The sequence below is a fragment of the Lepeophtheirus salmonis genome, chromosome 13, assembly GCF_016086655.4.
Source record: "Lepeophtheirus salmonis chromosome 13, UVic_Lsal_1.4, whole genome shotgun sequence".
Taxonomy (NCBI): Eukaryota; Metazoa; Arthropoda; class Copepoda; order Siphonostomatoida; family Caligidae; genus Lepeophtheirus; species Lepeophtheirus salmonis.
In genome coordinates this window covers 21432272-21447548 of record NC_052143.2, presented here as the reverse complement: position 1 = coordinate 21447548, position 15277 = coordinate 21432272, and the positions used below count along the sequence as shown (strand labels likewise).

Sequence of the window (15277 nt, the reverse complement as noted above, 5' to 3'; positions counted from 1 at the left end):
ATTTTTGCGGCAAAGATAGCTTTGGCCTATGTCTAGCAAATTTGATAGAAAAAGTATTGCTAAGGCAAATAAAATATCTAAATTAAACTATTCAGTGGGCTAAATATATTCGTCGACAGTCTTCATTTATATACAACCATTTAAAAATATAACTGTATTTTCATTTATGAGTTAGTCAAGCGGAATACGCAGTCAGCCCATTTGTTGCTAGATAAAAATCTACATAAATGTGTAATATTTGTATTTTTATATATAATTTGTCAATTGTTTAACTTTTTCTCAAATGAATGCACTCATTATATAATTAACATTTATTAACTATATATATTTTTTTAAATATATTCCCCAAAAATCAAATACTTATACGTTTTTCTAATTTGCTCATTGTTAATTACTCGAGTTTCAAGGTAATATGAAGCATTCTGGATAAATGTTTATTTTTATTCATGTTTTTCTTCTTTACAGTAAACCTTACATGAGTGATTTATGAATTGAGTTAGCGGATAAAACTCACTCATACAACTCAAACTATCCATTTTTAGAGTCAAAAGAAAAATATATTCATTCAACATATTTTATGAAAAAATATCTAGATCAAATAAAACATTAATTATCAAATTGATCCGATTAGTATAAATGATGTACCTACAGTAACAACCATACAAAATTATATGATGATATATCATTATATCCATCAATAACAAGCACAAGGTCTCCACCATGATATATATATATATATATATTTGCAAATGATACAGGATTTTTATTATGATACGATTATGTGATGGAAAAACAATCAAATATCTCTATTAAAAAAATTAGATCATTGATTTGATCGCCCTAATTATAACATTTTGGAATTAATCAATGACTCTGAACACAGTCTTGATCTTCCATAAAATTAGGTTTAAAAAAAAAATCAAAAATCCACAGATGTTCACCAAAAATTCCATTTATAAAAGTTTTGGAAAAAATTTCAATAGTCCATAGTTATTAACAGAAAATTTAATTAATTTTTTTGAAAAAAGCTGGAATGGGGGGCTTACATCCCGCCCAACCCACCCTCAGTGGATGCCTCCGAAAAAGGACTTCAATTTGGACTCAATCAAAATATTTAAATTTTGAACCTCTGATTTTAAGCTATAGAGGATTTGTAATGAGATTACATCATTCTGGAAGTAAGCCATCTTAGAGCGGGGGTATCCGCAGAGGGTGCGCTTTAGGGGCTGTAGTTTGATAATGAGTTTTGAAAAAAGTTTCTAAATGAAGTTTTCTTCTAGTTTTTAAATACGTAATTTTTTTTTAATAGGTGTATTAGCAAAAATGATCTATTGCATTGATATTTTCGGGTATAGATAGAATAGAAATAGTTTAATATAACATACTTGGTTTATCTAAAAATAAATGTGAAAATACTTCCTCTCCCCTAAGGTTTATAGAAATACAAGGTTATACCATAACGCGTGTACCACTGATGTTTGACTTCCACCACGCATTTTAATATCGACGTCATAGACTACGAGGGGTTGCGTGTAAGAAAAACAAAATCTGATTTTCTTACCTTGCTGTTGGTAGGATACGTAAATTGAAAATTCTGCAATAGTCACGTCATAGACGATGTTTGGTTGCACATTTTGTCCAAATTTGCCCAGCAGTTGGTAAGATACATCAAATTGAAAATTCTAGTAAGCCCAATTGTATGATGGTCTAACCATGTATTCCTACTAACCTAGCATACCCCTAAATAATAGATATGTAGATATGTATGTATTTATAAATAACAAAGAGTTTATGCCGAACATCATATTAAACTTTTGGATGGTTTATAGAGTACATGACTGGAAGAGTTTAGGAAAAAATTACTTGTTTGATATTTTACAGGATGTGCAAATATAAACTTATTCTTTCCAAAAAGCAATAGAACAAGTTTTATAAATCAAAAATATTTTATACTGAATTTTATTTTACACAGTTACTTCATATAAGTGATGTTCCCCAGTATTCATACACTGAATAAACCAAACTTCAGCCTTTTAAAACCCGGTGATTTTTTTTTTTTTTTTTTTTGTTCTCTTTATATAACTTTTTATTGAGAGATTTTAGAGGGATAATTATTTAATACAAAAAGATCCCAAATTTTATAAACTTCATTTTTGTATGTAAATAAATGTACATGATTAGTAGATTATATAATTAGTCATTGTCGTTTGCGAAAAGGTCTTAAATATTAAATCCTTATCCGTTGAGTCATTTGTGTTCGAATATTTTTTCAAATTATATAAATGAATTGAAAAATTGTTTTTGTATATTAGAAAATGAAGGAAATAAATGATTTTCATAAATATAGCAACAATAAAAATTCAGGAGCTAAACTGCAATTAGTTTAATTTATAAAATATTATCTCAATATTATTGGAATATTTATTTTCGAAGGTAAACGTACGTTCCTCACCATAGCAACTTGAGAGTCTTGCCTCTAGAATGAAAGCACACTCACCCCCCTACTACTAATACAGTTTGATTACACATATAATACTAGAAACCTGCACCCGCTACAAATGGGTTAGAAGAACTGAGAAATTACAAGAATGACACACGATAAGTTCTAAAAGCCTTTTGTCATAATACCCATTTAATAGATTCAAATAGTCCATACCAATCAAAAGAGACCTATGATAGGCTTGATATTGAAATTAAATCATTCATGAAACTGTAATTTATGAATTTCTTAGCCTGAAAATTTGACTATTTAAATCTAACAAATACTATTTTTCCATAAAAGTATCACAAATAGCTTTGAACTTATGTTATGTCATTGTTGTAATTTCTCAGTTCGTATACCCCCATTTGTAGCAAGGCTTTGCTTACAGGTTTTTAGTATTATATTTACTGATGTAAATCCGTTGAATTTTTTAGCAAACCCATTTCTTTTGGAATTAGTAATCTATTATTTAATTCCTGAGTAATGATTTTACTTTTGTATTACGTTCAATTTCATTCAACCCCTGAATGAAGATTCGTGTGTGCTCATAAAACATTGACTGTAGCCCTCCTTTCCTTCAAAACATTCTTCAAATTGTCAGGATTACCCAGGGGGGGTCCTCAGAATTATATATATATTTTTTTTTTATTGGGGAGGGTGGACTTTGTTTTTTGGAATTTTTTAAAAGAAAATTCAAAAATAATATTTTTTTAGAATTTGAAAAATTAAATTTTTCTGAAAAAAAATTGAAAAAAAATTGAAAAGTTATATTTTCTGAAAAAAAAATTTTAATAATAATTTTTTGGAAATAATTTTTTTAAAAATCCATAGTTATTCACAAAAAATTAATTTTTTTGGAAAAACAATCAAAACTCCAGAGCTGTTAACAAAAACGGATATGTTTTCGAAAAAATTTCTTATATTAAATTTTGGGAGAAAAATTTCAAAAGTCCATAGCTATTCTCAAAAAATTTTAAATGTTAAATTTTTTTAGTAAAAATAAAAATTTCCATAGTTTAGGATGGCTACAGCCCCTCCAACCCTCCTTCTACGGGCGCCCCTGTTACCATGTTGATTTTTGAGGGTTTTTTTAAACATGCTTGTTGTACACAGGATTTTCATCACTAATTATATTGTTTAACACGCATTATAAAAAAAAGAGGTCATGTTGCCGCACCATATACAATGTTTATTATCGTAGTTCGGACTTGAATGAAAATGAATATTTGTAGAAAATTTATAATAATGTGAGTTACAGGCAGTATAGTGTAATCTCCTTTGAAAACATTAAGAGATATCCAAAAATGATTTACGTCAATATTTGTTTTATTGGTCATTTATGGACAGTTACTGTACAAACATTATGACCATATTATCTAATAAGGTCAATTTTCTTCTCGGGTATATGTATTTATGTACATATATTTTATAACATTTAAAAAATTATATGGTAATCAATGTATAATGTCATTATCTAGAACTATGGTTCTTGCAAGGTTAATAGAAATACAAACCTTGGGTTTTTGATTCTATTCAAAGTATTGAATTCCATCACTTCTTTATGTGTGAATAGTCACTGAACCTTTCTCCAGTGAAGTATAAAATATGATCACGACAGGGCGGGAATCTCTCTTTTGGACAAAGCAGGAGTAAGATATGAGAGGAATTCATGTCTAGAGCTCTACAAAACTCCTGAGAGTGATTCAATGAATCTCTAGGGGTCGATCAAACCAAGGTTAAGAACTGCTGATTAATATAAAATCATTTAAAAATTGGAAATCATTGTTATAGAGTTCGACTGTTAATAAAGGCGATAGTCATAGGTTTTCACATGTACATTGAACATGCTAGTACATAAAACACCCCCTGTTTTTAATCAAGAATTTCATAAACCGCTCAATTTGAAATACATACGTAGAAACATGGCGAACTTTTTATTTTAAGGATATCCATTATCCATACTTGTACATTGACCACATACATACGTATGTATTGTAGGTAATATAAGTAGCACATATTCCATTCTTGAATGGTTGGTCACATATAAATAATACAATAAATACTACTAAAATAGCATAGCCTGTTTGGAAATGCTGATGCAGGTAAAAAATCGTACTCGAAATAAACGCGGGCTCGGCAGAGTAGTAAGAAGGATAGGCGCTTCAACAGACCTGTACAATGATGGGGATGAAATAAATGGATAGTTTTTCTGAGGGGTAGTCTTTCTTAAGGTAGCAACCAAATAGGTGAGCACATTCAAACTCTCTATAACAACTATTACAATTAGAAATAGTAATTAAAGTGAAATTCATTGGCCAGTGAAGCTGTGAATCAAGTTAAAGTGATTGAATAATAAGTATACTGTTGAGAACAAGTATTTGAGTGCTACTCATTGCTTCATCAAATTTGAAAAGGTAAGAACTTATCTCTAAATATCTCATTTGTCAAACCAACGAAATTGTAGTAATTTGTGGCTATAACATTATGTGTTTAGTAAGTATTAAATTCATACGTCACGATATAAGATATACGTCAGGCAATAAGCCTAACACATACAAATTCAGCTTATTCATTCCATTTATTGTAGTGTTTGGAAGCTGTTTCTCATTGAGACACATAGATTCTTGAACCAATAAAATGTATGCCAGTTCTTCCTAGTGTTGTGCGGGTCTTTATTTAGGACCTTAAATAAAACTCGAATTCCCGTCTAGCTCAGTCTCGATCTGCTCCAGTTCAGTCCTGCATATGAGTCCTGCAACTTATAAAGTTTGTTTCTTGATGTCGTCACTCAACTTTATTTATTTTTTTATCAGTTCTAGTACTGACAGTCCGAAGGACTCATAGACCGATCCTAATAATGGAAGAGATGGAATAAATAAGGACTGACCCAAAACTAGTTTTTCCGCATTGGTTAAAAGATACAGTTTAGTAAGGAGATTGAAATTCCATCTACGGATTTCATTTTATTCAATATATAATAAGAATCACTTTTTAAAATGAGCAAAGTGTCTCATTTAATTAATGACAAATTACTGTTATAAAATTAGAAAATGATATAACTGTGATATGGATCTACTGTCGTTTGATATAATCAATTACATTTGTAGGAAATGAAACAAATATGTATTTATACAAAATTATATTTCCTTCATTACAAGCTATGATCCAATTATCTTTTTTGCATTAAACAATTGCTCTAGATACGATGGCACATAATGGTGTGTCTTATTTTATATTCAAAACGCAGAATTCATTACCTACATATACATAACCTTTATCAATGCAGGGGTGTCCCCAGGATTAAATTCACATGGGCCTTGGTCTTGGAATTTTTTGGAAAATAATCCAAACAATTAAATTTTTTGGAAAAAATTCAAATAACAAATTTTTGAAAAAATCTATTGCTATTTACAAGAAATTAATTTTTTTGAATAAAAAAACTCAAATATTAAATTTTCTAGTAAAAATAAAAAAAATCATTAATGGGGGGGGGGAGCTATAGCCCATTCAACCCATCCCCTGTGGGTTCCCCTGCAATGTCCTGAATAAGTGCATAATGAGTATGTTTTTGGAATGTTCAAGAATACCTACTTCATAAATGTATCTGTGATTCATGTAAGATGTGTAACGTCACTTGGTGTTATTTTTTAATTATATATACGAATGAATATAAAAATTCACTTCACTATTATATAAATATAATCCAAGAATATAAATTGTTATTAATAGAGTTTATTTTTCATGGAAAGATGTTCACATGACAAACATTTGTTTTACACAGTACAGTTATTAGTAAACAATTTATTTATTTTACCATGTACCAACCTAATTCTTTCAGTTTATTATAGACATACGACGAGAGATGTCTGAAAAGTTTCCGACTTAACAAAGATTCATGACATTTTTCTTAATTTTTTAACTAGAGGTAGATTCACTTACGACGCGTCAAATTTTAACAGAATAAGTCTTTATATGTTTACGATTGTTTGAATATATTCACAGGTTTCACCTTCAAAAACACATATTTAATCACAGTTTGATACTCAATTTTATACATTTTCACTAAAACAGTCACATCAACTCACTCAAGTGACTGTTAAATAACAACCACGCGTTCAAATTGGCTGAAACTTTGGTGAGTAATTGTCAACTGATGCTTGATATCTGTTTTATTATGAGGGCTACCATCTTCACGTTGAGGTCGGAAACTTTTCAGACGACTCTATTATTTATTTTCTTGGGCATAACGAACCTACTCCCTTTCATTATTACCATATTAAAAACTTTACCTTCATCAAGGATTTTTGAATCCATCCCACTCAAGCTATTATTTAAAAATGAAATAAGGAGATCGACTCGACCCACTTTTATACGTATTTTTATTGTAATTTGATTTCCATATATGCATATAAATTTATACACGAAAGAAACAATCGGGATGAAGGACTCTTGGGATGTGTCTCTTCTATTCATTTAAAGTTTTGCTTGAAGGTTTTAATAAACAGATGAATGTATAACAATGAGGAAATTGTTCGAGATTGTGTTACGTATTTGGTTAGTAGGTAAGTCTTCCTAATATGACTCTACCTAAGGGTATTAATATTTATACATTCATAATTATCCTTTATAATATATGAATCAGAGCATTTTGTCCCACAAGTATTATAAAGATCCCGCCAGATGTCGTGCTGTTATTTATAAGACTGGTACAAAATTGAAGAAATATATAAAATAATATATTTTTGACTAAGTGTGTATTATTAAATAGGAATTGAAATGGTAAATTTGTATGCCTAAAATCTATTTTGAATATCTACATTCTTTTTGATGTGTTGCTGACTTTTTTATTGATATCTTAATGATTCAATAGGTTTGGATTATTTATTTGTTGTTATTGAAGACTGTTACATTGTAGTAATGATAAAGCCATAATTTTACGTGTAGTTGCGTGTTCTATTCAAACATTGAAACTTTCACTTCTACATCAATACAAGTCCATTACTTTAATTATGCCAAACCAACAAGACATAAATCAATTGTCTGACCAACTTGGCACAGTTTTGTTATATTACATAATTTAGTAGACATAATACATATGTAAATATCTTTGTTCTGTCTAAAACCACGTTACCATGACTGAAAGATGCCTTTAAATATATGAACTCTATAATTTGTAAAAATGATAATATGTTTGAAAATGCGGAATGACTCTTCTTACCTCACCTAATGACAACATTCGTATCCTCAAATTCAATCCCTCAATTTAGAATGCTTAAGAAAAAGTGGGCTTTCACATACAGGGCAAAAATTGTCCTCATTTTAGGGAACTAATTTTTATAGCAGGAACACAAATTCAAATGGTTTATTCGAGAAAGTTATCATTACCTCACTAACACAAAACTTTTATCTGTATTTGTAGTCAGCTGTCGATTTTCTGCTTCTTATCTCTTTATCAGGGTTCTGAATGTTGATTGGTCAGATTTTAATTATCTATTGTTAAATTGTCAACAATTTCCAACAATATAGTAGAATAATAATTTCATAGTTGGACATAATTGTCAAATTATGTCCAACTGATTTTGGGCCTTTTCTCTGATTCTCTTTGGATGAAAGGTTGTGAAATATAATAAAAATGACAATATTTTACTGACTAATTATGTTAAGTGTTTTTCCCCCTCGTGCAAATTCTTTCTATAAACAAATAACATTTGTGTTCACAAAACCTCTTTATTTGAAAAGGAGATTTTCTGGAAGAACTTACAATATTAAAAATATATTAAGTTCTTCCAAATTTATGTTCGTAAATTGACGACGAATTTCTTAGTGAATAAAAAAATTAATTATAACTAGAAAATACATTCACTAAAGAAATATTTTGACACTCATATATGTATTTACATACGTAATTAAAACAATCAAAATTTGTATGAGTGAGCCAATTATTCCAAATAAGGTGTAATCATACACAGCTACCCCCTTAATTACTATTGTTATTTCTTTCAAATTTTTAGTCTGATGATGACAGGTACATATACAACTAGCAGAACCTACCTAATTAATTGAACATGTGGCCAAAATATTATAATAGTAATATTTCTGAGGGAAATACTTCTTAGGATTCAAACAAATGATAATTTTGTATTAATTTTGTTTGAACTTCTTTTTTCTCAAGGAGGTTATTCAACTCTTTCTAGTGACAGTTTGATTCTTTATTACGAGCATTAGAATTAAAATAGTAAATGGAGTCATGGGGTAGATTATTGTTTATATTAACAATACAAAAAATATATGGGATTAGCCTAACTATTGGAAAATTTAGTCAATATTGAGTTAATTAATAATTAATTAATGTAATGAAAAGGAGAGTCAACGTTGGTTATTTGTACTGACTCTACCACCACACCAGTAGCCCCTACTACAAAAAAATAACCACAAAAAACATTTTTCTACATATTATATTGATTTCTTTTTGTTATGCTCTACATAAAGTAGAGCTTCGTCCTTCTATTGGTGCAATTCAAGCCAATGTTGAATCAAAAAAGTAGTCCATTTTGTTTTTAGAGTAAATCAAATGACTTGACTTTTTTATGAATCCAAGGATGATGATTAAAGTAAATTACAATATCCTCGTACTAAAATGAAAATGTATTATCAATTATTTTTTGATAAGCTGTTGATCAGTTAAACTCCTCTTCTTAGTTTCATAAACAGCTCAATTCTAATTATGTATTCCATTCAGCTGTTAAATCCTTGATATATGTAGATAAAATATGGAAGAGGTATTCTATAGTTGAAAATATGTAATTTAGAGCCACTTTCTTTCCCATTATTGAGGAAAGGTTGAGAGAGACAATGCCACCAATCAATAGTCAGAACACTGATAAAGGAAAATAAGTATAACAATCAACACTTGACAACATAACACATTGAATTTTTTAAATTATAGTGAGGTAACACCGTTTCATTTGCCTGTTGTTGCCCTTTTTTCTTATTGTTTTTGCAAATATCTAGATATGTATAAAAAATGTCCTAGAAAGTGGGAGCAGTTTTTTCTTCTTGTTAGTCTGAACAAGATTTTTATTTTCCAAAGCAGTTGTCATTACTATTTAATTCCTCAGAAGTGAAAATCTTTCCCCTAAATAGATTCAATTATATTCCAAATCTGATGGAACACTCGTGTGTGTTCATAAATAACGGAGCGTAATCCTGAGGATTTGTTGCAGAGTTTGGACTTGGAGTATAATTGGGGATAGACATCGGAGTGATTCTAGGTAATGTCTTTCTTTAGTTTCTTTTCTCCTTCCTTCCTTGTCACAGCTGATTGAAGCTTGTATAATGAAACGTCATGAGCAATATTCTTTCCCTCCTATTTATTCATTTCTCCCCTTGCCCCCTGCTTGCAGCTGACTAATAAAACTTCATGACCTGGTAGCTACTCTCCTCCCAAATATTCTTCAAATTGACAGGGTGACTCCGTTTATTTTCTGCTTCATTTATCTTTACATACCGGTGGGACATACATATATAATATGTCATTCACTGCTTATATCTACAATACCCTTTAGTTAATATCGTCTTCACAAAATGTCATTCCTTTCGTAGATTAAATACACCAATAACTTAGTATTTTTATTACAAAATTTCTTACATTGTAGAAAGGGTATTGGATATTTTAATATTGAGAATCCTTTATAATTCATGATACAGTTACCAAAGTGCTATAAAATGACACTAAAAATACGAAGCTTAAACATATTTGTATGAATAAGCCAAAAGTCTGTTAAACGAAAGTTTGAAGAGATTAACTCTTTTTCCCCAATGATTTGTGGTGTGATACTAATTCATATTTCGATATATTAAAGAATAAACAATTAGTTACAAAACAAGAAGTACAGGACGAGAAAAGGACACTTGAACCTTATCGACGAATTACCTTTCGCGCACTCCAAACAGTTAAGCGTCTCCAGGACCACCGTCTACGCCGTCAGCATGTCCGAAACGTTGGAAGGAAGAATTAATCTATCAAAAAGGTCAAACTGGACTCGGAGGAGTTAAAGAAAACATCCCAGGCCATTCTCCTCAAGTTCATGTGGGGCCATGGAAGAGATCTCGGAGTTTCACATCAGACTGTCCGTAGAGCTATCAGAAAAGTGAATGGAAAGAGCCTTGTGAGGATGGAGAGACCACTTTTGACACGAGCAATGAAATACACTCATCTTGTCTCTTGCAAGACTCTTTTGAATGAGTTTTTTGGTTGTTTTAAGCTCTTTTTGACCAACCCCTTACACCCCTGATGCCTCCCCCCACACACACACTACATCTTTTTTGTGCATGTCGAGGTTAAGGCCTGCTGTGTACTCCATCCCAATACCAAGGCCCCCAAAGCCACTGTCGGTCAGCACTTAGACACCATGATAGAGGAATTCATCCCCAGCGGGTGTGAGGCCTTCTGCCACCGCCTGAAAGCCATCATTGTCGCTAAGGGCAGTTACATTAATGATTAAGAGAGCTCAGACACACAGCTATTTATAGTATTAATTTTGTTGACGTTTAGTTGTTAATTAATAAATTTAATCTTGTTGAAGTTTAAAAATTTAAAGTGTTCATATTTTAATAGAGCACTAGGTATTATATAAGGTTAACATTTCTTAGAGTTTAAAAAATGACAAATTTAATTGAGACTTACTCCGATTTGTTATTTTCCCCCTTTGGATGACTATTATGAGATAAATATACACAAGAAAATGTTATGTAATATCATTTTTGTATTTCTGTCAGTTTCCTTCATTTATTAGGACCATGTATTTAGTAATACATGGTCCCTTTAGATATGTGTACATTACTATATTTCCTGACACAAATAATATAATATTTTATGTCTAATGGTAAGTAAAAGAAAAACACAAAAAGGACAGACTGGCCGATGATGATGATATATCATGGACAACCTCAAAAAAAAAAAAAAAAAAAAAAAAAAAAAATGCTTCATCATTCATTTTTTTGCTTCACTCTTATGAATGAAAAAATGATTAATAATAGTTTTGATTCAATGAGTAAGGATTTCTTGGCAATCATTAAAAAATAGAGTTGTATTGCTCCTTAATATAAAACTTAAAATTGGCCCTGCCCATGTCCTGTCCCTATCATGGGTTATCCTCTCCAAGGAATCAGGTACATTGGTTAAGTTTCCTGCACGTCATACTTTCTCTTTCAATCTCGAAATTGGCGACAGCTACATCGAATATAGTTGACATTCAATTATTGCAACCTTTTATTAATAAAAAAATAACTTTAAAAAGTGAAGAATATATTACTGGAGTAGGATTAGACAGTCATTGGAGTTTGTGCAGTCTATTTCTATATATCCATGTTTATAGTAATTTTCTGTTTAAAGAGCTAATGGATTTGATGGCATAGAAGTTCATTTACATGATACATATTACAATCATACAATAATGATACTGTAGTGATTCATAATAAATAGAATACAAAGTCGTAGTGCTTTACTTAATGAAATGTGATCTCATCCACAGTCCACAGATCGGCCCTCCTACTCCAATAATATATTCTTCGCTTTACGATGTTATTTGAAAATTATTAAAAGGTTGCAATAGTTTGATATCAACTATTCGATGTCGTTGTCTCCAATTTCGAGATAGAAAAAGAAAGTATGGCGTTCCCTAAATGACTCTAGGGAAAGAGCGGTCAAGAGAAAAATAAATAATTTAATCTAAAACACTGGGAGGAATATGTCCCTAAAGTAGTCGCCCTTATTCTTCTATTTTTTCACTAGGGAGGAGTCTCACTCCCCCGCCCCCGCTGGCGGTCCACTCTTTGCCTGGAGTCCTTTAGCATTCCCTAAGGAATCATTTTCGCTAATTTTATAGTGAGGTACCTCAGTTGATTAATTGAATTCGTAAAGTAACCCTGTAGGGATCTTTTATGCACGGTACTATTTTAGAATTATTCTAAATTTAATAAATTTAAATTAAAGATTCATGAAGGTTGATTGATGACGACGTCACGGGCTGATATTAATGATGACTTCATTTAATAAACATTTTTTATGATACGAATCTTGCGTGCTATTTGGATACGTCCTTTAAACTTACGACGGAACCGGATGGGATAAATTTTGGTATTCCAAATACCTTTACTAAAAATCTAACTAGTCAACTCTAATCCTTATTTCGATCCAAGGGATTAAATATAAATTATAAGTAACTGTTCTTATATACCTATAGAAAAGAAAATGAACCATTTATTATTTTCTCAAATACCTTAATTTATTACAAATCTCTGTTTTCCCAAAATATTTTATGGATTAATCATGTATACTTACTTTAATTTGTTTATCTATTCTTCGTATTTTGTCGTTCATTCATTTTATAAACCTTGTTCTGCTTGGTTTAACACGCATATATATATATATATAATATCAATATAATTCTTTACAAAATCTCTTTCTACCCTACTACCATGACATTTAAAGTCCTCGGATGATGTAAAGACCAAAAAAACAACAAATACTAACTACTCACTAACACCTTTGGCATAAACTGATTGTATGCGTACACAAGATTTAATCCAAAATTAGGGATGAGACTAGTTCAAAAAAATCCCGATTCCGATTCTTTAATATTATATATGCTAGTTAAAAAAAAAGCATATTTCTATCAGGGACGTCCACAAGATTGGTTTCTGGAATTGTTTTGGAAAAATAAAAAAAATTGTTTAGAAAAATAAAAAACAATTTCAAAAAATTCAAATATACAATTCTATATTTATTTATTTTTTTCAAAAATCTACAACTTTTCTCAAAAAATTCATTTTTTTGGAAAAAACATTTCCAAAATCCACTACTATTTAGAAAAAGTTAATTTTTTGGCAAAAATTTTTGGATTTTTATTTCCAAGAATCTATAGACATTCATAGAAAATTAAGTGAAATTTCAAATATTAATTTTTTTGAATTAAAATTTCAAATATTAAACTTTCTAGTAAAAAGAAAACAATTCCATAATTTGGTATTTTTTTCATAACTTAGAAAGTAATAGATGAGAGTTGGAACCCCGAATTAGATATTTTTTTCCGAAGCCAAAACAGAAGTATCCGCTTCATATTTATCGTCCCATCACTAATGCAGATATCCCTGACCTTGAAAGCCTTAAGCGTTATGTTATGTTACCAAATTGTTAAACATAGTTTAAAAAAGAAGCTTTTACCCTGCACAAAGACCTTTTTAAACGGGTTTTGTATTTATAGACACATCTTGATCCCACACCATTAATGCAGTGAAAAACATACTTTATTTTTGTATATGTACTTTTGATGTTGATTTTGGCTAGTTATTGGGTCTGATGATGTATTTGCAGGAACGACCACAAGATTTTATATAAATATTTTTTATTTTGGGAGGGGGGGGGAGAAAAGGGGCTTGATATTTTGGATTTTTTTAAGAAAAAAAATACATACATACATTTAATAAAAGTAAATACAGTACTACTTAAGTAAGACACTTGCTAATAGCAGTTTTTGGTTTTTTTGGAGGGGGAGAATATGAATTACTGCTATAAAGAGGAGAACCTTCTAAATCTAAAATAATATTAGTACAGAAAAAATATATAAGTTTATATATATTTATTTTATTATGCATCTAAAAATAATTACCACAAAAGAAAGGGGAGAATCCTTACTTCAGAGGGAGAAGTTAACAAAACGATGAAATATAACTAGTGATGAAAATCTTATTTAGTTTTTTGATGAATTTTCTTTTCCTTATCCGTAGCACTATTTAATTCCTGAGCTGATTATATTCGAAACCTGATTGAACATTCCAGACGAAAGACGGAACGTAACACTGAGGATTTGATGTGGAGTTATAATTATAAGTCCTTGTTGGACTCAGAGTAGAATGATTGTATCTGATCTCCTCCAAAACATAGGTTAATATTTACAATCATCCAAATAAAACCACCACCTATAAAAAAATAATGGTATCATTTGAGGTATTTGGAATGATTTTATATATTCTTTTGTATGTTTTTTTTACGTTTGTACAAGAACCAATAAAAAAACCAAACAATATTAAAAAAAGAATGTATGAGGAATCCGAGGTTTATTTCTAGAAAATAATTAAAGTGGTCAACCCTTTATTTGGTCTGGCATATAATCCCCCACATATTATTATGTACCTACTCGAACCCATATTCCCTTCGACTCCTAATTAAAATTCATTTATGACAGTAATTATGCACTAGCCCATCTGCTCTCTCTAATTACAGTAGTTTAATGAATAAATAACTATAAATATTAGGGATGTGCCGATACGAAAATTTCAGCCGATTCCGATACCATCTTTATAATAATTTTGATATGGATACCGATTCAGGGAATTTTCACAGGGTGTTGGCTGAAAGGGCTATACCGCCCCTCCTCATCCCCCCCCCAAATGGAATTTTTACTTCTTACTAGAAAATTTCAATTTTTGTTTAAAAAAATTTTAAATTCGAAATTTCATTTATTTTTTCCAAAAATTTAATTTTTCTTCTTTTTTCAAAAAAAAATTCTGTGTATAGCTGCAGATATTTGAAATTTTTCACCGACAAGCTTACTACTTAAAATATTTTTTTCATAAAATGTAGTATTTTATATTGAATTTTTGAAATTTTTTTCAAAATGAATTTATTTTTTCTAAACAGCTGTTGATTTTTGATATTTTTTTTCCAAAAGATTTAATATTTTAAATATTATTTTTTTCGAGAATTTAATTTTCTCAAAATAGCTGTGGATTTTT

The 15277-nt window shown here is 30.0% G+C and overlaps 1 protein-coding gene across 1 annotated transcript in view; it reads left to right on the top strand.

The window, feature by feature from the left end:
- The first annotated feature begins 4698 nt into the window (after positions 1-4698).
- Positions 4699-15277, top strand: part of LOC121127746 (uncharacterized) — a 43411-nt gene continuing 32832 nt past the window's right edge. The window contains exon 1 of the mRNA XM_040723227.2: positions 4699-4896. The gene's annotated coding sequence lies outside the window, so the exon portion shown is untranslated. The remainder of the gene's footprint in view (positions 4897-15277) is intronic.